The sequence below is a fragment of the Macaca mulatta genome, chromosome 7 (genome assembly GCF_049350105.2).
Source record: "Macaca mulatta isolate MMU2019108-1 chromosome 7, T2T-MMU8v2.0, whole genome shotgun sequence".
Classification (NCBI taxonomy): Eukaryota; Metazoa; Chordata; class Mammalia; order Primates; family Cercopithecidae; genus Macaca; species Macaca mulatta.
The window spans coordinates 64,707,136-64,734,565 of record NC_133412.1 but is presented as its reverse complement, the minus strand read 5'-3'; positions in this window follow the sequence as shown (position 1 = coordinate 64,734,565).

The window sequence follows — 27,430 nt, the reverse complement described above, 5'->3', positions numbered from 1 at the left end:
TCTTTGTGTTCTGTGAAATCATCTCACTGAGTTACAGCTTTCCCCTCAAGAAGCCTCTCGCTAAGACAGTTCTTGTGGAATTGGCAAAGTGATATTTGGAAGCCCATAGAGGCTATGGTGAAAAATGAAATATCCTCTGATGAAATCTGGAAAGAAGCTCTCTGAGAAACTGCTGAGTGTTCTGTTAATTCATCTCACAGAGTTACATCTGTATTTCATGGATCTCTTTGCTAGCCTTATTTCTGTGGAATCTGAGAACAGATATTTCGGATCCCTTTGAAGAATATAGGGCCAAAGGAAATATCCTCCGATAACAAAGAGAAAGAAGCTTTCTGAGAAACTCCTTTGTGTTCTGTGAAATCATCTCACAGAGTTACAGCTTTCCCCTCAAGAAGCCTTTCCCTAAGACAGTTCTTGTGGAATTGGCAAAGTCATATTTGGAAGCCCATAGAGGGCTATGGTGAAAAAGGAAATATCCTCAGATGAAATCTGGAAAGAAGCTTTCTGAGAAACTGCTGCATGTTCTGCTAATTCATCTCACAGAGTTACATCTGTGTGTCGTGGATCCCTTTGCTAACCTTATTTCTGTGGAATCTGAGAAAAGATATTTCGGATCCCTTTGAAGACTATAGGGCCAAAGGAAATATCCTCCAATAACAAAGAGAAAGAAGCTTTCTGAGAAACTTCTTTGTGTTCTGTGAAATCATCTCACAGAGTTACAGCTTTGCCTTCAAGGAGCCTTTCGCTAAGACAGTTCTTGTGGAATTGGCAATGTGATATTTGGAAGCCCATAGAGGGCTATGGTGAAAAAGGAAATATCCTCAGATGAAATCTGGAAATAAGCTTTCTGAGAAACTGCTGAGTGTTCTGTTAATTCATCTCACAGAGTTACATCTGTATTTCGTGGCTCTCTTTGCTAGCCTTATTTCTGTGGAATCTGAGAACAGATATTTCGGATCCCCTTGAAGACTATAGGGCCAAAGGAAATATCCTCCGATAACAAAGAGAAAGAAGCTTTCTGAGAAACTTCCTTGTGTTCTGTTAAATCATCTCACAGAGTTACAGCTTTCCGCTCAAGAATCCTTTCGCTAAGACAGTTCTTTTGGAATTGGAAAAGTGATATTTGGAAGCCCATAGAGGGCTATGGTGAAAAAGGAAATATCCTCAGATGAAATCTATAAAGACGCTTTCTGAGAAACTGCTGCGTGTTCTGTTAATTCATCTCACAGAGTTACATCTGTATGTCGTGGATCTCTTTGCTAACCTTATTTCTGTGGAATCTGAGAACAGATATTTCGGATCCCTTTGAAGACTATAGGGCCAAAGGAAATATCCTCCGATAACAAAGAGAAAGAAGCTTTCTGAGAAACTTCTTTGTGTTCTGTGAAATCATCTCACAGAGTTACAGCTTTCCCCTCAAGAAGCCTTTCGCTAAGACAGTTCTTGTGGAATTGGCAATGTGATATTTGGAAGCCCATAGAGGGCTATGGTGAAAAAGGAAATATCCTCAGATGAAATCTGGAAAGAAGATTTCTGGGAAACTGCTGAGTGATCTGTTAATTCATCTCACAGAGTTACATCTGTATTTCGTGGATCTCTTTGCTAGCCTTATTTCTGTGGAATCTGACAACAGATATTTCGGATCCCTTTGAAGACTATAGGGCCAAAGGAAATATCCTCTGATAACAAAGAGAAAGAAGCTTTCTGAGAAACGCCTTTGTGTTCTGTGAAATCATCTCACAGAGTTACAGCTTTCCCCTCAAGAAGCCTCTCGCTAAGACAGTTCTTGTGGAATTGGCCAAGTGATATTTGGAAGCCCATAGAGGGCTATGGTGAAAAAGGAAATAACCTCAGATGAAATCTGGAAAGAAGCTTTCTGAGAAACTGCTGAGTGTTCCGTTAATTCATCTCACAGAGTTACATCTGTATTTCGCGGATCTCTTTGCTAGCCTTATTTCTGTGGAATCTGAGAACAGATATTTCGGATCCCTTTGAAGACTATTGGGCCAAAGGAAATATTCTCCGATAACAATGAGAAAGAAGCTTTCTGAGAAACTTCTTTGTGTTCTGTGAAATCATCTCACAGAGTTACAGCTTTCCCCTCGAGAAGCCTTTCGCTAAGACAGTTCTTGTGGAATTGGCAAAGTGATATTTCGAAGCCCATAGAGGGCTATGGTGAAAAAGGAAATATCCTCAGATGAAATCTGGAAAGAAGCTTTCTGAGAAACTGCTGAGTGTTCTGTTAATTCATCTCACAGAGTTACATCTGTATTTCGTGGATCTCTTTGCTAGCCTTATTTCTGTGGAATCTGAAAACAGATATTTCGGATCCCTTTGAAGACTATAGGGCCAAAGGAAATATTCTACGATAACAAAGAGAAAGAAGCTTTCTGAGAAACTCCTTTGTGTTCTGTGAAATCATCTCACAGAGTTACAGCTTTCCCCTCAAGAAGTCTTTCGCTAAGACTGTTCTTGTGGAATTGGCAAAGTGATATTTGGAAGCCCATAGACGGCTACGGTGAAAAAGGAAATATCCTCAGATGAAATCTGGAAAGAAGCTTTCTGAGAAACTACTGAGTGTTCTGTTAATTCATCTCACAGAGTTACATCTGTATTTCGTGGATCTCTTTGCTAGCCTTATTTCTGTGGAATCTGAGAACAGATATTTCGGATCCCTTTTGAAGACTATAGGGCCAAAGGAAATATCCTCCGATAACAAAGAGAAAGAAGCTTTCTGAGAAACGTCTTTGTGTTCTGTGAAATCATCTCACTGAGTTACAGCTTTTCCCTCAAGAAGGCTTTCGCTAAGACAGTTCTGGTGGAATAGGCAAAGTGATATTTGGAAGCCCATAGAGGGCTACGGTGAAAAAGGAAATATCCTCAGATGAAATCTGGAAAGAAGCTGTCTGAGAAACTGCTGAGTATTCTGTTAATTCATCTCAGAGAGTTACATCTGTATTTCGTGGATCTCTTTGGTAGCCTTATTTCTGTGGAATCTGAGAACAGATATTTCGGATCCCTTTGAAGACTATAGGGCCAAAGGAAATATCCTCCGACAACAAAGAGAAAGAAGCTTTCTTAGAAACTTCTTTGTGTTCTGTGAAGTCATTTCACTGTGTTACAGCTTTCCTCTCAAGAAGCCTTTCGCTAAGACAATCTTGTGGAATTGGCAAAGTGATATTTGGAGGCCCATAGAGGGCTATGGTGAAAAAGGAAATATCCTCAGATGAAATCTGGAAAGAAGCTTTCTGAGAAACTGCTGAGTGTTCTGTTAATTCATCTCACAGAGTTACATCTGTATTTCGTGGATCTCTTTGCTAGCCTTATTTCTGTGGAATCTGAGAACAGATATTTCGGATCCCTTTTGAAGATTATAGGGCCAAAGGAAATATCCTCCGATAACAAAGAGAAAGAAGCTTTCTGAGAAACGTCTTTGTGTTCTGTGAAATCACCTCACTGAATTACAGCTTTCCCCTAAAGAAGCCTCTCGCTAAGACAGTTCTTGTGGAATTGGCAAAGTGATATTTGGAAGCCCATAGAGGCTATGGTGAAAAATGAAATATCCTCTGATGAAATCTGGAAAGAAGCTCTCTGAGAAACTGCTGAGTGTTCTGTTAATTCATCTCACAGAGTTACATCTGTATTTCGTGGATCTCTTTGCTAGCCTTATTTCTGTGGAATCTGAAAACAGATATTTCGGATCCCTTTGAAGACTATAGGGCCAAAGGAAATATCCTCCGATAACAAAGAGAAAGAAGTTTTCTGAGAAACTGCTGAGTGTTCTGTTAATTCATCTAACAGAATTACATCTGTATTTCCTGCATCTCTTTGTTAGCCTTATTTCTGTGGAATCTGAAAACAGATATTTCGGATCCCTTTGAAGACTATAGGGCCAAAGGAAATATCCTCCGATAACAACGAGAAAGAAGCTTTCTGAGAAACTTCTTTGTGTTCTTTGAAATCATCTCACAGAGTTACAGCTTTCCCCTCAAGAAGCCTTTCGCTAAGACAGTTCTTGTGGAATTGGCAAAGTGATATTTGGAAGCCCATAGAGGGCAATGGTGAAAAAGGAAATATCCTCAGATGAAATCTGGACAGAAGCTTTCTGAGAATCTGCTGAGTGTTCTGTTAATTCATCTCACAGAGTTACATCTGTATTTCGTGGATCTCTTTGCTATCCTTATTTCTGTGGAATCTGAGAACAGATATTTCGGATCCTTTTGAAGACTATAGGGGCAAAGGAAATATCCTCCGATAACAAAGAGAAAGAAGCTTTCTGAGAAACTTCTTTGTGTTCTGTGAAATCATCTCACAGCCTTACAGCTTTGCCCTCAAGAAGCCTTTCGCTAAGACAGTTCTTGTGGAATTGGCAAAGAGATATTTGGAAGCCCATAGAGGGCTAAGGTGAAAAAGGAAATATCCTCAGATGAAATCTGGAAAGAAGCTTTCTGAGAAACTGCTGAGTGTTCTGTTAATTCATCTCACAGAGTTACATCTGTATTTCGTGGATCTCTTTGCTAGCCTTATTTCTGTGGAATCTGAGAACAGATATTTCGGATCCCTTTGAAGACTATAGGGCCAAAGGAAATAGCCTCCTATAACAAAGAGAAAGAAGCTTTCTGAGAAACTTCTTTGTGTTTTGTGAAATCATCTCACAGAGTTACAGCTTTCCCCAAAATAAGCCTTTCCCTAAGACAGTTCTTGTGGAATTGGCAAAGTGATATTTGGAAGCCCATTGAGGGCTATGGTGAAAAAGGAAATAACCTCAGATGAAATCTGGAAAGAAGCTTTCTGAGAAACTGCTGAGTGTTCCGTTAATTCATCTCACAGAGTTACATCTGTATTTCGCGGATCTCTTTGCTAGCCTTATTTCTGTGGAATCTGAGAACAGATATTTCGGATCCCTTTGAAGACTATAGGGCCAAAGGAAATATTCTCCGATAACAAAGAGAAATAAGCTTTCTGAGAAACTTCTTTGTGTTCTGTGAAATCATCTCACAGAGTTACAGCTTTCCCCTCAAGAAGCCTTTCGCTAAGACAGTTCTTGTGGAATTGGCAAAGTGATGTTTCGAAGCCCATAGAGGGCTATGGTGAAAAAGGAAATATCCTCAGATGAAATCTGGAAAGAAGCTTTCTGAGAAACTGCTGAGTGTTCTGTTAATTCATCTCACAGAGTTACATCTGTATTTCGTGGATCTCTTTGCTAGCCTTATTTCTGTGGAATCTGAAAACAGATATTTCGGATCCCTTTGAAGACTATAGGGCCAAAGGAAATATTCTACGATAACAAAGAGAAAGAAGCTTTCTGAGAAACTCCTTTGTGTTCTGTGAAATCATCTCACAGAGTTACAGCTTTCCCCTCAAGAAGCCTTTCGCTAAGACTGTTCTTGTGGAATTGGCAAAGTGATATTTGGAAGCCCATAGAGGGCTACGGTGAAAAAGGAAATATCCTCAGATGAAATCTGGAAAGAAGCTTTCTGAGAAACTACTGAGTGTTCTGTTAATTCATCTCACAGAGTTACATCTGTATTTCGCGGATCTCTTTGCTAGCCTTATTTCTGTGGAATCTGAGAACAGATATTTCGGATCCCTTTTGAAGACTATAGGGCCAAAGGAAATATCCTCCGATAACAAAGAGAAAGAAGCTTTCTGAGAAACGTCTTTGTGTTCTGTGAAATCATCTCACTGAGTTACAGCTTTTCCCTCAAGAAGGCTTTCGCTAAGACAGTTCTGGTGGAATAGGCAAAGTCATATTTGGAAGCCCATAGAGGGCTACGGTGAAAAAGGAAATATCCTCAGATGAAATCTGGAAAGAAGCTGTCTGAGAAACTGCTGAGTATTCGGTTAATTCATCTCAGAGAGTTACATCTGTATTTCATGGATCTCTTTGGTAGCCTTATTTCTGTGGAATCTGAGAACAGATATTTCGGATCCCTTTGAAGACTATAGGGCCAAAGGAAATATCCTCCGATAACAAAGAGAAAGAAGCTTTCTTAGAAACTTCTTTGTGTTCTGTGAAGTCATTTCACTGTGTTACAGCTTTCCTCTCAATAAGCCTTTCGCTAAGACAATCTTGTGGAATTGGCAAAGTGATATTTGGAGGCCCATAGAGGGCTATGGTGAAAAAGGAAATATCCTCAGATGAAATCTGGAAAGAAGCTTTCTGAGAAACTGCTGAGTGTTCTGTTAATTCATCTCACAGAGTTACATCTGTATTTCGTGGATCTCTTTGCTAGCCTTATTTCTGTGAAATCTGAGAACAGATATTTCGGATCCCTTTTGAAGATTATAGGGCCAAAGGAAATATCCTCCGATAACAAAGAGAAAGAAGCTTTCTGAGAAACGTCTTTGTGTTCTGTGAAATCACCTCACTGAGTTACAGCTTTCCCCTCAAGAAGCCTCTCGCTAAGACAGTTCTTGTGGAATTGGCAAAGTGATATTTGGAAGCCCATAGAGGCTATGGTGAAAAATGAAATATCCTCTGATGAAATCTGGAAAGAAGCTCTCTGAGAAACTGCTGAGTGTTCTGTTAATTCATCTCACAGAGTTACATCTGTATTTCGTGGATCTCTTTGCTAGCCTTATTTCTGTGGAATCTGAGAATAGATATTTCGTATCCCTTTGAAGAATATAGGGCCAAAGGAAATATCCTCCGATAACAAAGAGAAAGAAGCTTTCTGAGAAACGTCTTCGTGTTCTGTGAAATCATCTCAGAGTTACAGCTTTCCCCTCAAGAAGCCTCTCGCTAAGACAGTTCTTGTGGAATTGGCAAAGTGATATTTGGAAGCCCATATTGGGCTATGGTGAAAAAGGAAATATCATCAGATGAAATCTGGAAAGAAGCTCTCTGAGAAACTGCTGCGTGTTCTGTTAATTCATCTCACAGAGTTACATCTGTATGTCGTGGATCTCTTTGCTAGCCTTATTTCTGTGGAATCTCAGAACAGATATTTCGGATCCCTTTGAAGACTATAGGGCCAGGGAAATATCCTCCGATAACAAAGAGAAAGAAGTTTTCTGAGAAACTGCTGAGTGTTCTGTTAATTCATCTAACAGAATTACATCTCTATTTCCTGCATCTCTTTGTTAGCCTTATTTCTGTGGAATCTGAAAACAGATATTTCGCATCCCTTCGAAGACTATAGGGCCAAAGGAAATATCCTCCGATAACAACGAGAAAGAAGCTTTCTGAGAAACTTCTTTGTGTTCTTTGAAATCATCTCACAGAGTTACAGCTTTCCCCTCAAGAAGCCTTTCGCTAAGACAGTTCTTGTGGAATTGGCAAAGTGATATTTGGAAGCCCATAGAGGGCAAGGGTGAAAAAGGAAATATCCTCAGATGAAATCTGGACAGAAGCTTTCTGAGAATCTGCTGAGTGTTCTGTTAATTCATCTCACAGAGTTACATCTGTATTTCGTGGATCTCTTTGCTAGCCTTATTTCTGTGGAATCTGAGAACAGATATTTCGGATCCCTTTGAAGACTATAGGGCCAAAGGAAATATCCTCCGATAACAAAGAGAAAGAAGCTTTCTGAGAAACTTCTTTGTGTTTTGTGAAATCATCTCACAGAGTTACAGCTTTCCCCAAAATAAGCCTTTCCCTAAGACAGTTCTTGTGGAATTGGCAAAGTGATATTTGGAAGCCCATTGAGGGCTATGGTGAAAAAGGAAATAACCTCAGATGAAATCTGGAAAGAAGCTTTCTGAGAAACTGCTGAGTGTTCCGTTAATTCATCTCACAGAGTTACATCTGTATTTCGCGGATCTCTTTGCTAGCCTTATTTCTGTGGAATCTGAGAACAGATATTTCGGATCCCTTTGAAGACTATAGGGCCAAAGGAAATATTCTCCGATAACAAAGAGAAATAAGCTTTCTGAGAAACTTCTTTGTGTCCTGTGAAATCATCTCACAGAGTTACAGCTTTCCCCTCAAGAAGCCTTTCGCTAAGACAGTTCTTGTGGAATTGGCAAAGTGATATTTCGAAGCCCATAGAGGGCTATGGTGAAAAAGGAAATATCCTCAGATGAAATCTGGAAAGAAGCTTTCTGAGAAACTGCTGAGTGTTCTGTTAATTCATCTCACAGAGTTACATCTGTATTTCGTGGATCTCTTTGCTAGCCTTATTTCTGTGGAATCTGAAAACAGATATTTCGGATCCCTTTGAAGACTATAGGGCCAAAGGAAATATTCTACGATAACAAAGAGAAAGAAGCTTTCTGAGAAACTCCTTTGTGTTCTGTGAAATCATCTCACAGAGTTACAGCTTTCCCCTCAAGAAGCCTTTCGCTAAGACTGTTCTTGTGGAATTGGCAAAGTGATATTTGGAAGCCCATAGAGGGCTACGGTGAAAAAGGAAATATCCTCAGATGAAATCTGGAAAGAAGCTTTCTGAGAAACTACTGAGTGTTCTGTTAATTCATCTCACAGAGTTACATCTGTATTTCGCGGATCTCTTTGCTAGCCTTATTTCTGTGGAATCTGAGAACAGATATTTCGGATCCCTTTTGAAGACTATAGGGCCAAAGGAAATATCCTCCGATAACAAAGAGAAAGAAGCTTTCTGAGAAACGTCTTTGTGTTCTGTGAAATCATCTCACTGAGTTACAGCTTTTCCCTCAAGAAGGCTTTCGCTAAGACAGTTCTGGTGGAATAGGCAAAGTCATATTTGGAAGCCCATAGAGGGCTACGGTGAAAAAGGAAATATCCTCAGATGAAATCTGGAAAGAAGCTGTCTGAGAAACTGCTGAGTATTCTGTTAATTCATCTCAGAGAGTTACATCTGTATTTCATGGATCTCTTTGGTAGCCTTATTTCTGTGGAATCTGAGAACAGATATTTCGGATCCCTTTGAAGACTATAGGGCCAAAGGAAATATCCTCCGATAACAAAGAGAAAGAAGCTTTCTTAGAAACTTCTTTGTGTTCTGTGAAGTCATTTCACTGTGTTACAGCTTTCCTCTCAAGAAGCCTTTCGCTAAGACAATCTTGTGGAATTGGCAAAGTGATATTTGGAGGCCCATAGAGGGCTATGGTGAAAAAGGAAATATCCTCAGATGAAATCTGGAAAGAAGCTTTCTGAGAAACTGCTGAGTGTTCTGTTAATTCATCTCACAGAGTTACATCTGTATTTCGTGGATCTCTTTGCTAGCCTTATTTCTGTGGAATCTGAGAACAGATATTTCGGATCCCTTTTGAAGATTATAGGGCCAAAGGAAATATCCTCCGATAACAAAGAGAAAGAAGCTTTCTGAGAAACGTCTTTGTGTTCTGTGAAATCACCTCACTGAGTTACAGCTTTCCCCTCAAGAAGCCTCTCGCTAAGACAGTTCTTGTGGAATTGGCAAAGTGATATTTGGAAGCCCATAGAGGCTATGGTGAAAAATGAAATATCCTCTGATGAAATCTGGAAAGAAGCTCTCTGAGAAACTGCTGAGTGTTCTGTTAATTCATCTCACAGAGTTACATCTGTATTTCGTGGATCTCTTTGCTAGCCTTATTTCTGTGGAATCTGAGAATAGATATTTCGGATCCCTTTGAAGAATATAGGGCCAAAGGAAATATCCTCCGATAACAAAGAGAAAGAAGCTTTCTGAGAAACGTCTTCGTGTTCTGTGAAATCATCTCACAGAGTTACAGCTTTGCCCTCAAGAAACCTTTCGCTAAGACAGTTCTTGTGGAATTGGCAAAGTGATATTTGGAAGCCCATAGAGGGCAATGTTGAAAAGGAAATATCCTCAGATGAAATCTGGAAAGAAGCTTTCTGAGAAACTGCTGAGTGTTCTGTTAATTCATCTCACAGAGTTACATCTGTATTTCGTGGATCTCTTTGCTAGCCTTATTTCTGTGGAATCTGAGAACAGATATTTCGGATCCCTTTGAAGACTATAAGGCCAAAGGAAATATCCTCCGATAACAAAGAGAAAGAAGCTTTCTGAGAAACTTCTTTGTGTTCTGTGAAATCATCTCACTGAGTTACAGCTTTCCCCTTAATAAGACTTTCGCTAAGACAGTTCTTGTGGAATTGGCAAAGTGATATTTGAAAGCCCATAGAGGGCTATGGTGAAAAGGAAATATCCGCAGATGAAATCTGGAAAGAAGCTTTCTGAGAAAATGCTGAGTGTTCTCTTAATTCATCTCACTGAGTTACATCTGTGTGTCGTGGATCTCTTTGCTACTCTTATTACTGTGGAATCTGAGAACAGATATTTCGGATCCCTTTGAAGACTATAGGGCCAAAGGAAACATCCTCCGATAACAAAGAGAAGGAAGCTTTCTGAGAAACTTCTTTGTGTTCTGTGAAATCATCTCAGAGTTACAGCTTTCCCCTCAAGAAGCCTTTCGCTAAGACAGTTCTTGTGGAATTGGCAAAGTGATATTTGGAAGCCCTTAGAGGGCTATGGTGAAAAAGGAAATATCCTCAGATGAAATCTGGAAAGAAGCTTTCTGAGAAACTGCTGAGTGTTCTGTTAATTCATCTCACAGAGTTACATCTGTATTTCGTGGATCGCTTTGCGAGCCTTATTTCTGTGGAATATGAGAACAGATATTTCGGATCCCTTTGAAGACTATAGGGCCAAAGGAAATATCCTCCGATAACATAGAGAAAGAAGCTTTCTGAGAAACTTCTTTGTGTTCTGTGAAATCATCTCACAGAGTTACAGCTTTGCCCTCAAGAAGCCTTTCGCTAAGACAGTTCTTGTGGAATTGGCAAAGTGATATTTGGAAGCCCACAGAGGGCTATGGTGAAAAGGAAATATCCGCAGATGAAATCTGGAAAGAAGCTTTCTGAGAAGCTGCTGAGTATTCTGTTATTTCATCTCACAGAGTTACATCTGTATTTCGTGGATCTCTTTGGTAGCCTTATTTCTGTGGAATCTGAGAACAGATATTTCGGATCCCTTTGAAGACTACAGTGCCAAAGGAAATGTCCTCCGATAACAAAGAGAAAGAAGCTTTCTAAGAAACTTCTTTGTGTTCTTTGAAATCATCTCACAGAGTTACAGCTTTACTCTCAAGAAGCCTTTCGCTAAGACAATCTTGTGGAATTGGCAAAGTGACATTTTAGGCCCATAGAGGGCTATGGTGAAAAAGGAAATATCCTCAGATGAAATCTGGAAAGAAGCTTTCTGAGAAACTGCTGAGTGTTCTGTTAATTCATCTCACGGAGTTACATCTGTATTTCGCGGATCTCTTTGCTAGCCTTATTTCTGTGGAATCTGAGAACAGATATTTCAGATCCCTTTGAAGACTATAGGGCCAAAGGAAATATCCTCCTATAAAAAAGAGAAAGAAGCTTTCTGAGAAACTTCTTTGTGTTCTGTGAAATCATCTCACAGAGTTACAGCTTTCCCCTCCAGAAGCCTTTCGCTAAGACAGTTCTTGTGGAATTGGCAAAGTGATATATGGAAGCCCATAAAGGGCTATGGTGAAAAAGGAAATATCCTCAGATGAAATCTGGAAAGAAGCTTTCTGAGAAACTGCTGAGTGTTCTGTTAATTCATCTCACAGAGTTACATCTGTATTTCGTGGATATCTTTGCTAGCCTTATTTCTGTGGAATCTGAGAACAGATATTTCGGATCCCTTTGAAGACTATAGGGCCAAAGGAAATATCCTCCGATAACAAAGAGAAAGAAGCTTTCTGAGAAACTTCTTTGTGTTTTGTGAAATCATCTCACAGAGTTACAGCTTTCCCCAAAATAAGCCTTTCCCTAAGACAGTTCTTGTGGAATTGGCAAAGTGATATTTGGAAGCCCATAGAGGGCTATGGTGAAAAAGGAAATATCCTCAGATGAAATCTAGAAAGAAGCTCTCTGAGAAACTGTTGAGTGTTCTGTTAATTCATCGCACAGAGTTACATCTGTATTTCGTGGATCTCTTTGCTAGCCTTATTTCTGTGGAATCTGAGAACAGATATTTCAGATCCCTTTGAAGACTATAGGGCCAAAGGAAATATCCTCCGATAAGAAAGAGAAAGAAGCTTTCTGAGAAACTTCTTTGTGTTCTGTGAAATCATCTCACTGAGTTACAGCTTTTCCCTCAAGAAGGCTTTCGCTAAGACAGTTCTGGTGGAATAGGCAAAGTGATATTTGGAAGCCCCTAGAGGGCTACGGTGAAAAAGGAAATATCCTCAGATGAAATCTGGAAAGAAGCTTTCTGAGAAACTGCTGAGTATTCTGTTAATTCATCTCAGAGAGTTACATCTGTATTTCGTGGATCTCTTTGGTAGCCTTATTTCTGTGGAATCTGAGAACAGATATTTCGGATCCCTTTGAAGACTATAGGGCCAAAGGAAATATCCTCCGATAACAAAGAGAAAGAAGCTTTCTAAGAAACTTCTTTGTGTTCTGTGAAATCATTTCACTGTGTTACAGCTTTCCTCTCAATAAGCCTTTCGCTAACACAATCTTGTGGAATTGGCAAAGTGATATTTGGAGGCCCATAGAGGGCTATGGTGAAAAAGGAAATATCCTCAGATGAAATCTGGAAAGAAGCTTTCTGAGAAACTGCTGAGTGTTCTGTTAATTCATGTCACAGAGTTACATCTGTATTTCGCGGATCTCTTTGCTAGCCTTATTTCTGTGGAATCTGAGAACAGATATTTCGGATCCCTTTTGAAGACTATAGGGCCAAAGGAAATATCCTCCGATAACAAAGAGAAAGAAGCTTTCTGAGAAACGTCTTTGTGTTCTGTGAAATCATCTCACTGAGTTACAGCTTTCCCCTCAAGAAGCCTCTCGCTAAGACAGTTCTTGTGGAATTGGCAAAGTGATATTTGGAAGCCCATAGAGACTATGGTGAAAAATGAAATATCCTCTGATGAAATCTGGAAAGAAGCTCTCTGAGAAACTGCTGAGTGTTCTGTTAATTCATCTCACAGAGTTACATCTGTATTTCATGGATCTCTTTGCTAGCCTTATTTCTGTGGAATCTGAGAACAGATATTTCGGATCCCTTTGAAGAATATAGGGCCAAAGGAAATATCCTCCGATAACAAAGAGAAAGAAGCTTTCTGAGAAACTCCTTTGTGTTCTGTTAAATCATCTCACAGAGTTACAGCTTTCCCCTCAAGAAGCCTATCGCTAAGACAGTTCTTGTGGATTTGGCAAAGTGATATTTGGAAGCCCATAGAGGGCTATGGTGAAAAAGGAAATATCCTCAGATGAAATCTGGAAAGAAGCTTTCTGAGAAACTTCTGCGTGTTCTGTTAATTCATCTCACAGAGTTACATCTGTATGTCGTGGATCTCTTTGCTAACCTTATTTCTGTGGAATCTGAGAACAGATATTTCGGATCCCTTTGAAGACTATAGGGCCAAAGGAAATATCCTCCGATAACAAAGAGAAAGAAGCTTTCTGAGAAACTTCTTTGTGTTCTGTGAAATCATCTCACAGAGTTACAGCTTTCCCTTCAAGAAGCCTTTCGCTAAGACAGTTCTTGTGGAATTGGCAATGTGATATTTGGAAGCCCATAGAGGGCTATGGTGAAAAAGGAAATATCCTCAGATGAAATCTGGAAATAAGCTTTCTGAGAAACTGCTGAGTGTTCTGTTAATTCATCTCACAGAGTTACATCTGTATTTCGTGGATCTCTTTGGTAGCCTTATTTCTGTGGAATCTTAGAACAGATATTTCGGATCCCCTTGAAGACTATAGGGCCAAAGGAAATATCCTCCGATAACAAAGAGAAAGAAGCTTTCTGAGAAACTTCCTTGTGTTCTGTTAAATCATCTCACAGAGTTACAGCTTTCCGCTCAAGAAGCCTTTCGCTAAGACAGTTCTTGTGGGATTGGCAAAGTGATATTTGGAAGCCCATAGAGGCTATGGTGAAAAATGAAATATCCTCTGATGAAATCTGGAAAGAAGCTCTCTGAGAAACTGCTCAGTGTTCTGTTAATTCATCTCACAGAGTTACATCTGTATTTCGTGGATCTCTTTGCTAGTCTTATTTCTGTGGAATCTGAGAACAGATATTTCGGATCCCTTTGAAGACTATAGGGCCAAAGGAAATATTCTCCGATAACAAAGAGAAATAAGCTTTCTGAGAAACTTCTTTGTGTTCTGTGAAATCATCTCACAGAGTTACAGCTTTCCCCTCAAGAAGCCTTTCGCTAAGACAGTTCTTGTGGAATTGGCAAAGTGATGTTTCGAAGCCCATAGAGGGCTATGGTGAAAAAGGAAATATCCTCAGATGAAATCTGGAAAGAAGCTTTCTGAGAAACTGCTGAGTGTTCTGTTAATTCATCTCACAGAGTTACATCTGTATTTCGTGGATCTCTTTGCTAGCCTTATTTCTGTGGAATCTGAAAACAGATATTTCGGATCCCTTTGAAGACTATAGGGCCAAAGGAAATATTCTACGATAACAAAGAGAAAGAAGCTTTCTGAGAAACTCCTTTGTGTTCTGTGAAATCATCTCACAGAGTTACAGCTTTCCCCTCAAGAAGCCTTTCGCTAAGACTGTTCTTGTGGAATTGGCAAAGTGATATTTGGAAGCCCATAGAGGGCTACGGTGAAAAAGGAAATATCCTCAGATGAAATCTGGAAAGAAGCTTTCTGAGAAACTACTGAGTGTTCTGTTAATTCATCTCACAGAGTTACATCTGTATTTCGCGGATCTCTTTGCTAGCCTTATTTCTGTGGAATCTGAGAACAGATATTTCGGATCCCTTTTGAAGACTATAGGGCCAAAGGAAATATCCTCCGATAACAAAGAGAAAGAAGCTTTCTGAGAAACGTCTTTGTGTTCTGTGAAATCATCTCACTGAGTTACAGCTTTTCCCTCAAGAAGGCTTTCGCTAAGACAGTTCTGGTGGAATAGGCAAAGTCATATTTGGAAGCCCATAGAGGGCTACGGTGAAAAAGGAAATATCCTCAGATGAAATCTGGAAAGAAGCTGTCTGAGAAACTGCTGAGTATTCGGTTAATTCATCTCAGAGAGTTACATCTGTATTTCATGGATCTCTTTGGTAGCCTTATTTCTGTGGAATCTGAGAACAGATATTTCGGATCCCTTTGAAGACTATAGGGCCAAAGGAAATATCCTCCGATAACAAAGAGAAAGAAGCTTTCTTAGAAACTTCTTTGTGTTCTGTGAAGTCATTTCACTGTGTTACAGCTTTCCTCTCAATAAGCCTTTCGCTAAGACAATCTTGTGGAATTGGCAAAGTGATATTTGGAGGCCCATAGAGGGCTATGGTGAAAAAGGAAATATCCTCAGATGAAATCTGGAAAGAAGCTTTCTGAGAAACTGCTGAGTGTTCTGTTAATTCATCTCACAGAGTTACATCTGTATTTCGTGGATCTCTTTGCTAGCCTTATTTCTGTGAAATCTGAGAACAGATATTTCGGATCCCTTTTGAAGATTATAGGGCCAAAGGAAATATCCTCCGATAACAAAGAGAAAGAAGCTTTCTGAGAAACGTCTTTGTGTTCTGTGAAATCACCTCACTGAGTTACAGCTTTCCCCTCAAGAAGCCTCTCGCTAAGACAGTTCTTGTGGAATTGGCAAAGTGATATTTGGAAGCCCATAGAGGCTATGGTGAAAAATGAAATATCCTCTGATGAAATCTGGAAAGAAGCTCTCTGAGAAACTGCTGAGTGTTCTGTTAATTCATCTCACAGAGTTACATCTGTATTTCGTGGATCTCTTTGCTAGCCTTATTTCTGTGGAATCTGAGAATAGATATTTCGGATCCCTTTGAAGAATATAGGGCCAAAGGAAATATCCTCCGATAACAAAGAGAAAGAAGCTTTCTGAGAAACGTCTTCGTGTTCTGTGAAATCATCTCAGAGTTACAGCTTTCCCCTCAAGAAGCCTCTCGCTAAGACAGTTCTTGTGGAATTGGCAAAGTGATATTTGGAAGCCCATATTGGGCTATGGTGAAAAAGGAAATATCATCAGATGAAATCTGGAAAGAAGCTCTCTGAGAAACTGCTGCGTGTTCTGTTAATTCATCTCACAGAGTTACATCTGTATGTCGTGGATCTCTTTGCTAGCCTTATTTCTGTGGAATCTCAGAACAGATATTTCGGATCCCTTTGAAGACTATAGGGCCAGGGAAATATCCTCCGATAACAAAGAGAAAGAAGTTTTCTGAGAAACTGCTGAGTGTTCTGTTAATTCATCTAACAGAATTACATCTGTATTTCCTGCATCTCTTTGTTAGCCTTATTTCTGTGGAATCTGAAAACAGATATTTCGCATCCCTTCGAAGACTATAGGGCCAAAGGAAATATCCTCCGATAACAACGAGAAAGAAGCTTTCTGAGAAACTTCTTTGTGTTCTTTGAAATCATCTCACAGAGTTACAGCTTTCCCCTCAAGAAGCCTTTCGCTAAGACAGTTCTTGTGGAATTGGCAAAGTGATATTTGGAAGCCCATAGAGGGCAAGGGTGAAAAAGGAAATATCCTCAGATGAAATCTGGACAGAAGCTTTCTGAGAATCTGCTGAGTGTTCTGTTAATTCATCTCACAGAGTTACATCTGTATTTCGTGGATCTCTTTGCTAGCCTTATTTCTGTGGAATCTGAGAACAGATATTTCGGATCCCTTTGAAGACTATAGGGCCAAAGGAAATATCCTCCGATAACAAAGAGAAAGAAGCTTTCTGAGAAACTTCTTTGTGTTTTGTGAAATCATCTCACAGAGTTACAGCTTTCCCCAAAATAAGCCTTTCCCTAAGACAGTTCTTGTGGAATTGGCAAAGTGATATTTGGAAGCCCATTGAGGGCTATGGTGAAAAAGGAAATAACCTCAGATGAAATCTGGAAAGAAGCTTTCTGAGAAACTGCTGAGTGTTCCGTTAATTCATCTCACAGAGTTACATCTGTATTTCGCGGATCTCTTTGCTAGCCTTATTTCTGTGGAATCTGAGAACAGATATTTCGGATCCCTTTGAAGACTATAGGGCCAAAGGAAATATTCTCCGATAACAAAGAGAAATAAGCTTTCTGAGAAACTTCTTTGTGTTCTGTGAAATCATCTCACAGAGTTACAGCTTTCCCCTCAAGAAGCCTTTCGCTAAGACAGTTCTTGTGGAATTGGCAAAGTGATATTTCGAAGCCCATAGAGGGCTATGGTGAAAAAGGAAATATCCTCAGATGAAATCTGGAAAGAAGCTTTCTGAGAAACTGCTGAGTGTTCTGTTAATTCATCTCACAGAGTTACATCTGTATTTCGTGGATCTCTTTGCTAGCCTTATTTCTGTGGAATCTGAAAACAGATATTTCGGATCCCTTTGAAGACTATAGGGCCAAAGGAAATATTCTACGATAACAAAGAGAAAGAAGCTTTCTGAGAAACTCCTTTGTGTTCTGTGAAATCATCTCACAGAGTTACAGCTTTCCCCTCAAGAAGCCTTTCGCTAAGACTGTTCTTGTGGAATTGGCAAAGTGATATTTGGAAGCCCATAGAGGGCTACGGTGAAAAAAGAAATATCCTCAGATGAAATCTGGAAAGAAGCTTTCTGAGAAACTACTGAGTGTTCTGTTAATTCATCTCACAGAGTTACATCTGTATTTCGCGGATCTCTTTGCTAGCCTTATTTCTGTGGAATCTGAGAACAGATATTTCGGATCCCTTTTGAAGACTATAGGGCCAAAGGAAATATCCTCCGATAACAAAGAGAAAGAAGCTTTCTGAGAAACGTCTTTGTGTTCTGTGAAATCATCTCACTGAGTTACAGCTTTTCCCTCAAGAAGGCTTTCGCTAAGACAGTTCTGGTGGAATAGGCAAAGTCATATTTGGAAGCCCATAGAGGGCTACGGTGAAAAAGGAAATATCCTCAGATGAAATCTGGAAAGAAGCTGTCTGAGAAACTGCTGAGTATTCTGTTAATTCATCTCAGAGAGTTACATCTGTATTTCATGGATCTCTTTGGTAGCCTTATTTCTGTGGAATCTGAGAACAGATATTTCGGATCCCTTTGAAGACTATAGGGCCAAAGGAAATATCCTCCGATAACAAAGAGAAAGAAGCTTTCTTAGAAACTTCTTTGTGTTCTGTGAAGTCATTTCACTGTGTTACAGCTTTCCTCTCAAGAAGCCTTTCGCTAAGACAATCTTGTGGAATTGGCAAAGTGATATTTGGAGGCCCATAGAGGGCTATGGTGAAAAAGGAAATATCCTCAGATGAAATCTGGAAAGAAGCTTTCTGAGAAACTGCTGAGTGTTCTGTTAATTCATCTCACAGAGTTACATCTGTATTTCGTGGATCTCTTTGCTAGCCTTATTTCTGTGGAATCTGAGAACAGATATTTCGGATCCCTTTTGAAGATTATAGGGCCAAAGGAAATATCCTCCGATAACAAAGAGAAAGAAGCTTTCTGAGAAACGTCTTTGTGTTCTGTGAAATCACCTCACTGAGTTACAGCTTTCCCCTCAAGAAGCCTCTCGCTAAGACAGTTCTTGTGGAATTGGCAAAGTGATATTTGGAAGCCCATAGAGGCTATGGTGAAAAATGAAATATCCTCTGATGAAATCTGGAAAGAAGCTCTCTGAGAAACTGCTGAGTGTTCTGTTAATTCATGTCACAGAGTTACATCTGTATTTCGTGGATCTCTTTGCTAGCCTTATTTCTGTGGAATCTGAGAATAGATATTTCGGATCCCTTTGAAGAATATAGGGCCAAAGGAAATATCCTCCGATAACAAAGAGAAAGAAGCTTTCTGAGAAACGTCTTCGTGTTCTGTGAAATCATCTCACAGAGTTACAGCTTTGCCCTCAAGAAACCTTTCGCTAAGACAGTTCTTGTGGAATTGGCAAAGTGATATTTGGAAGCCCATAGAGGGCAATGTTGAAAAGGAAATATCCTCAGATGAAATCTGGAAAGAAGCTTTCTGAGAAACTGCTGAGTGTTCTGTTAATTCATCTCACAGAGTTACATCTGTATTTCGTGGATCTCTTTGCTAGCCTTATTTCTGTGGAATCTGAGAACAGATATTTCGGATCCCTTTGAAGACTATAAGGCCAAAGGAAATATCCTCCGATAACAAAGAGAAAGAAGCTTTCTGAGAAACTTCTTTGTGTTCTGTGAAATCATCTCACTGAGTTACAGCTTTCCCCTTAATAAGACTTTCGCTAAGACAGTTCTTGTGGAATTGGCAAAGTGATATTTGAAAGCCCATAGAGGGCTATGGTGAAAAGGAAATATCCGCAGATGAAATCTGGAAAGAAGCTTTCTGAGAAAATGCTGAGTGTTCTCTTAATTCATCTCACTGAGTTACATCTGTGTGTCGTGGATCTCTTTGCTACTCTTATTACTGTGGAATCTGAGAACAGATATTTCGGATCCCTTTGAAGACTATAGGGCCAAAGGAAACATCCTCCGATAACAAAGAGAAGGAAGCTTTCTGAGAAACTTCTTTGTGTTCTGTGAAATCATCTCAGAGTTACAGCTTTCCCCTCAAGAAGCCTTTCGCTAAGACAGTTCTTGTGGAATTGGCAAAGTGATATTTGGAAGCCCTTAGAGGGCTATGGTGAAAAAGGAAATATCCTCAGATGAAATCTGGAAAGAAGCTTTCTGAGAAACTGCTGAGTGTTCTGTTAATTCATCTCACAGAGTTACATCTGTATTTCGTGGATCGCTTTGCGAGCCTTATTTCTGTGGAATATGAGAACAGATATTTCGGATCCCTTTGAAGACTATAGGGCCAAAGGAAATATCCTCCGATAACATAGAGAAAGAAGCTTTCTGAGAAACTTCTTTGTGTTCTGTGAAATCATCTCACAGAGTTACAGCTTTGCCCTCAAGAAGCCTTTCGCTAAGACAGTTCTTGTGGAATTGGCAAAGTGATATTTGGAAGCCCACAGAGGGCTATGGTGAAAAGGAAATATCCGCAGATGAAATCTGGAAAGAAGCTTTCTGAGAAGCTGCTGAGTATTCTGTTATTTCATCTCACAGAGTTACATCTGTATTTCGTGGATCTCTTTGGTAGCCTTATTTCTGTGGAATCTGAGAACAGATATTTCGGATCCCTTTGAAGACTACAGTGCCAAAGGAAATGTCCTCCGATAACAAAGAGAAAGAAGCTTTCTAAGAAACTTCTTTGTGTTCTTTGAAATCATCTCACAGAGTTACAGCTTTACTCTCAAGAAGCCTTTCGCTAAGACAATCTTGTGGAATTGGCAAAGTGACATTTTAGGCCCATAGAGGGCTATGGTGAAAAAGGAAATATCCTCAGATGAAATCTGGAAAGAAGCTTTCTGAGAAACTGCTGAGTGTTCTGTTAATTCATCTCACGGAGTTACATCTGTATTTCGCGGATCTCTTTGCTAGCCTTATTTCTGTGGAATCTGAGAACAGATATTTCAGATCCCTTTGAAGACTATAGGGCCAAAGGAAATATCCTCCTATAAAAAAGAGAAAGAAGCTTTCTGAGAAACTTCTTTGTGTTCTGTGAAATCATCTCACAGAGTTACAGCTTTCCCCTCCAGAAGCCTTTCGCTAAGACAGTTCTTGTGGAATTGGCAAAGTGATATATGGAAGCCCATAAAGGGCTATGGTGAAAAAGGAAATATCCTCAGATGAAATCTGGAAAGAAGCTTTCTGAGAAACTGCTGAGTGTTCTGTTAATTCATCTCACAGAGTTACATCTGTATTTCGTGGATATCTTTGCTAGCCTTATTTCTGTGGAATCTGAGAACAGATATTTCGGATCCCTTTGAAGACTATAGGGCCAAAGGAAATATCCTCCGATAACAAAGAGAAAGAAGCTTTCTGAGAAACTTCTTTGTGTTTTGTGAAATCATCTCACAGAGTTACAGCTTTCCCCAAAATAAGCCTTTCCCTAAGACAGTTCTTGTGGAATTGGCAAAGTGATATTTGGAAGCCCATAGAGGGCTATGGTGAAAAAGGAAATATCCTCAGATGAAATCTAGAAAGAAGCTCTCTGAGAAACTGTTGAGTGTTCTGTTAATTCATCGCACAGAGTTACATCTGTATTTCGTGGATCTCTTTGCTAGCCTTATTTCTGTGGAATCTGAGAACAGATATTTCAGATCCCTTTGAAGACTATAGGGCCAAAGGAAATATCCTCCGATAAGAAAGAGAAAGAAGCTTTCTGAGAAACTTCTTTGTGTTCTGTGAAATCATCTCACTGAGTTACAGCTTTTCCCTCAAGAAGGCTTTCGCTAAGACAGTTCTGGTGGAATAGGCAAAGTGATATTTGGAAGCCCCTAGAGGGCTACGGTGAAAAAGGAAATATCCTCAGATGAAATCTGGAAAGAAGCTTTCTGAGAAACTGCTGAGTATTCTGTTAATTCATCTCAGAGAGTTACATCTGTATTTCGTGGATCTCTTTGGTAGCCTTATTTCTGTGGAATCTGAGAACAGATATTTCGGATCCCTTTGAAGACTATAGGGCCAAAGGAAATATCCTCCGATAACAAAGAGAAAGAAGCTTTCTAAGAAACTTCTTTGTGTTCTGTGAAATCATTTCACTGTGTTACAGCTTTCCTCTCAATAAGCCTTTCGCTAACACAATCTTGTGGAATTGGCAAAGTGATATTTGGAGGCCCATAGAGGGCTATGGTGAAAAAGGAAATATCCTCAGATGAAATCTGGAAAGAAGCTTTCTGAGAAACTGCTGAGTGTTCTGTTAATTCATGTCACAGAGTTACATCTGTATTTCGCGGATCTCTTTGCTAGCCTTATTTCTGTGGAATCTGAGAACAGATATTTCGGATCCCTTTTGAAGACTATAGGGCCAAAGGAAATATCCTCCGATAACAAAGAGAAAGAAGCTTTCTGAGAAACGTCTTTGTGTTCTGTGAAATCATCTCACTGAGTTACAGCTTTCCCCTCAAGAAGCCTCTCGCTAAGACAGTTCTTGTGGAATTGGCAAAGTGATATTTGGAAGCCCATAGAGACTATGGTGAAAAATGAAATATCCTCTGATGAAATCTGGAAAGAAGCTCTCTGAGAAACTGCTGAGTGTTCTGTTAATTCATCTCACAGAGTTACATCTGTATTTCATGGATCTCTTTGCTAGCCTTATTTCTGTGGAATCTGAGAACAGATATTTCGGATCCCTTTGAAGAATATAGGGCCAAAGGAAATATCCTCCGATAACAAAGAGAAAGAAGCTTTCTGAGAAACTCCTTTGTGTTCTGTTAAATCATCTCACAGAGTTACAGCTTTCCCCTCAAGAAGCCTTTCGCTAAGACAGTTCTTGTGGATTTGGCAAAGTGATGTTTGGAAGCCCATAGAGGGCTATGGTGAAAAAGGAAATATCCTCAGATGAAATCTGGAAAGAAGCTTTCTGAGAAACTTCTGCGTGTTCTGTTAATTCATCTCACAGAGTTACATCTGTATGTCGTGGATCTCTTTGCTAACCTTATTTCTGTGGAATCTGAGAACAGATATTTCGGATCCCTTTGAAGACTATAGGGCCAAAGGAAATATCCTCCGATAACAAAGAGAAAGAAGCTTTCTGAGAAACTTCTTTGTGTTCTGTGAAATCATCTCACAGAGTTACAGCTTTCCCTTCAAGAAGCCTTTCGCTAAGACAGTTCTTGTGGAATTGGCAATGTGATATTTGGAAGCCCATAGAGGGCTATGGTGAAAAAGGAAATATCCTCAGATGAAATCTGGAAATAAGCTTTCTGAGAAACTGCTGAGTGTTCTGTTAATTCATCTCACAGAGTTACATCTGTATTTCGTGGATCTCTTTGGTAGCCTTATTTCTGTGGAATCTTAGAACAGATATTTCCGATCCCCTTGAAGACTATAGGGCCAAAGGAAATATCCTCCGATAACAAAGAGAAAGAAGCTTTCTGAGAAACTTCCTTGTGTTCTGTTAAATCATCTCACAGAGTTACAGCTTTCCGCTCAAGAAGCCTTTCGCTAAGACAGTTCTTGTGGGATTGGCAAAGTGATATTTGGAAGCCCATAGAGGCTATGGTGAAAAATGAAATATCCTCTGATGAAATCTGGAAAGAAGCTCTCTGAGAAACTGCTCAGTGTTCTGTTAATTCATCTCACAGAGTTACATCTGTATTTCGTGGATCTCTTTGCTAGTCTTATTTCTGTGGAATCTGAGAATAGATATTTCGGATCCCTTTGAAGAATATAGGGCCAAAGGAAATATCCTCCGATAACAAAGAGAAAGAAGCTTTCTGAGAAACGTCTTTGTGTTCTGTGAAATCATCTCACTGAGTTACAGCTTTCCCCTCAAGAAGCCTCTCGCTAAGACAGTTCTTGTGGAATTGGCAAAGTGATATTTGGAAGCCCATAGAGGCTATGGTGAAAAATGAAATATCCTCTGATGAAATCTGGAAAGAAGCTCTCTGAGAAACTGCTGAGTGTTCTGTTAATTCATCTCACAGAGTTACATCTGTATTTCGTGGATCTCTTTGCTAGCCTTATTTCTGTGGAATCTGAGAACAGATATTTCGGATCCCTTTGAAGAATATAGGGCCAAAGGAAATATCCTCCGATAACAAAGAGAAAGAAGCTTTCTGAGAAACTTCTTTGTGTTCTGTAAAATCATCTCACAGAGTTACAGCTTTCCCCTCAAGAAGCCTTTCGCTAAGACAGTTCTTGTGGAATTGGCAAAGTGATATTTGGAAGCCCATAGAGGGCTATGTTGAAAAAGGAATTATCCTCAGATGATATCTATAAAGAAGCTTTCTGAGAAACTGCTGCGTGTTCTGTTAATTCATCTCACAGAGTTACATCTGTATGTCGTGGATCTCTTTGCTAACCTTATTTCTGTGGAATCTGAGAACAGATATTTCGGATCCCTTTGAAGACTATAGGGCCAAAGGAAATATCCTCCAATAACAAAGAGAAAGAAGCTTTCTGAGAAACTTCTTTGTGTTCTGTGAAATCATCTCACAGAGTTACAGCTTTCCCCTCAAGAAGCCTTTCGCTAAGACAGTTCTTGTGGAATTGGCAATGTGATATTTGGAAGCCCATAGAGGGCTATGGTGAAAAAGGAAATATCCTCAGATGAAATCTGGAAAGAAGATTTCTGAGAAACTGCTGAGTGATCTGTTAATTCATCTCACAGAGTTACATCTGTATTTCGTGGATCTCTTTGCTAGCCTTATTTCTGTGGAATCTGACAACAGATATTTCGGATCCCTTTGAAGACTATAGGGCCAAAGGAAATATCCTCCGATAACAAAGAGAAAGAAGCTTTCTGAGAAACGTCTTTGTGTTCTGTGAAATCATCTCACAGAGTTACAGCTTTCCACTCAAGAAGCCTTTCGCTAAGACAGTTCTTGTGGAACTGGCAAAGTGATATTTGGAAGCCCATAGAGGGCTATGGTGAAAAAGGAAATATCCTCAGATGAAATCTGGAAAGAAGCCTTCTGAGAAACTGCTGCGTGTTCTGTTAATTCATCTCACAGAGTTACATCTGTATGTCGTGGATCTCTTTGCTAACCTTATTTCTGTGGAATCTGAGAACAGATATTTCGGATCCCTTTGAAGACTATAGGGCCAAAGGAAATATCCTCCGATAACAAAGAGAAAGAAGCTTTCTGAGAAACTTCTTTGTGTTCTGTGAAATCATCTCACAGAGTTACAGCTTTCCCCTCAAGAAGCCTTTCGCTAAGACAGTTCTTGTGGAATTGGCAATGTGATATTTGGAAGCCCATAGAGGGCTATGGTGAAAAAGGAAATATCCTCAGATGAAATCTGGAAAGAAGCTTTCTGAGAAACTGCTGAGTGTTCTGTTAATTCATCTCACAGAGTTACATCTGTATTTCGTGGATCTCTTTGCTAGCCTTATTTCTGTGGAATCTTAGAACAGATATTTCGGATCCCTTTGAAGACTATAGGGCCAAAGGAAATATCCTCCGATAACAAAGAGAAAGAAGCTTTCTGAGAAACTTCCTTGTGTTCTGTTAAATCATCTCACAGAGTTACAGCTTTCCCCTCAAGAAGCCTTTCGCTAAGACAGTTCTTGTGGAATTGGCAAAGTGATATTTGGAAGCCCATAGAGGGCTATGGTGAAAAAGGAAATATCCTCAGATGAAATCTATAAAGAAACTTTCTGAGAAACTGCTGCGTGTTCTGTTAATTCATCTCACAGAGTTACATCTGTATGTCGTGGATCTCTTTGCTAACCTTATTTCTGAGGAATCTGAGAACAGATATTTCGGATCCCTTTGAAGACTATAGGGCCAAAGAAATATCCTCCGATAACAAAGAGAAAGAAGCCTTCTGAGAAACTTCTTTGTGTTCTGTGAAATCATCTCACAGAGTTACAGCTTTCCCCTCAAGAAGCCTTTCGCTAAGACAGTTCTTGTGGAATTGGCAATGTGATATTTGGAAGCCCATAGAGGGGTATGGTGAAAAAGGAAATATCCTCAGATGAAATCTGGAAAGAAGCTTTCTGAGAAACTGCTGAGTGTTCTCTTAACTCATCTCACAGAGTTACATCTGTATTTCGTGGATCTCTTTGCTAGCCTTATTTCTGTGGAATCTGACAACAGATATTTCGGATCCCTTTGAAGACTATAGGGCCAAAGGAAATATCCTCCGAAAACAAAGAGAAAGAAGCTTTCTGAGAAACTTCTTTGTGTTCTGTTAAATCATCTCACAGAGTTACAGCTTTCCCCTCAAGAAGCCTTTCGCTAAGACAGTTCTAGTGGAATTGGCAAAGTGATATTTGGAAGCCCATAGAGGGCTATGGTGAAAAAGGAAATATCCTCAGATGAAATCTGGAAAGAAGGTTTCTGTGAAACTGCTGAGTGTTCTGTTAATTCATCTCACAGAGTTACATCTGTATTTCGTGGATCTCTTTGCTAGCCTTATTTCTGTGGAATCTGAGAACAGATATTTCGGATCCCTTTGAAGACTATAGGGCCAAAGGAAATATCCTCCGATAACAAAGAGAAAGAAGCTTTCTGAGAAACGTCTTTGTGTTCTGTGAAATCATCTCACAGAGTTACAGCTTTCCCCTCAAGAAGCCTCTCGCTAAGACATTTCTTGTGGAATTGGCAAAGTGATATTTGGAAGCCCATAGAGGGCTATGGTGTAAAAGGAAATATCCTCAGATGAAATCTGCAAAGAAGCTCTCTGAGAAACTGCTGAGTGTTCTGTTAATTCATCTCACAGAGTTACATCTGTATATCGTGGATGTCTTTGCTAGCCTTATTTCTGTGGAATCTGAGAACAGATATTTCGGATCCCTTTGAAGACTATAGGGCCAAAGGAAATATCCTCCGATAACAAAGAGAAAGAAGCTTTCTGAGAAACTTCTTTGTGTTCTGTTAAATGATCTCACAGAGTTACAGCTTTTCCCCTCAAGAAGCCTTTCGCTAAGACAGTTCTTGTGGAATTGGCAAAGTGATATTTGGAATCCCATAGAGGGCTATGGTGAAAAAGGAAATAACCTCAGATGAAATCTGGAAAGAAGCTTTCTGAGAAACTGCTGAGTGTTCTGTTAATTCATCTCACAGAGTTACATCTGTATTTCATGGATCTCTTTGCTAGCCTTATTTCTGTGGAATCTGAGAACAGATATTTCGGATCACTTTGAAGACTATAGGGCCAAAGGAAATATTCTCCGATAACAAAGAGAAAGAAGCTTTCTGAGAAACTTCTTTGTGTTCTGTGAAATCATCTCACAGAGTTACAGCTTTCCCCTCAAGAAGCCTTTCGGTAAGACAATTCTTGTGGAATTGGCAAAGTGATATTTCGAAGCCCATAGAGGGCTATGGTGAAAAAGGAAATATCCTCAGATGAAATCTGGAAAGAAGCTTTCTGAGAAACTGCTGAGTGTTCTGTTAATTCATCTCACAGAGTTACATCAGTATTTCGTGGATCTCTTTGCTAGCCTTATTTCTGTGGAATCTGAAAACAGATATTTCGGATCCCTTTGAAGACTATAGGGCCAAAGGAAATATCCTCCGATAACAAAGAGAAAGAAGCTTTCTGAGAAACTTCTTTGTGTTCTGTGAAATCATCTCACAGAGTTACAGCTTTCCCCTCAAGAAGCCTTTCGTAAGACAGTTCTTGTGGAATTGGAAAAGTGATATTTGGAAGCCCATAGAGGGCTATGGTGAAAAAGGAAATATCCTCAGATGAAATCTGGAAAGAAGCTTTCTGAGAAACTGCTGAGTGTTCTGTTAATTCATCTCACAGAGTTACATCCGTATTTCGTGGATCTCTTTGCTAGCCTTATTTCTGTGGAATCTGAGAACAGATATTTCGGATCCCTTTTGAAGACTATAGGGCCAAAGGAAATATCCTCCGATAACAAAGAGAAAGAAGCTTTCTGAGAAACGTCTTTGTGTTCTGTGAAATCATCTTACTGAGTTACAGCTTTCCCCTCAAGAAGCCTTTCGCTAAGACAGTTCTTGTGGAATTGGCAAAGAGATATTTGGAAGCCCATAGAGGGCTATGGTGAAAAATGAAATATCCTCAGATGAAATCTGGAAAGAAGCTCTCTGAGAAACTGCTGAGTGTTCTGTTAA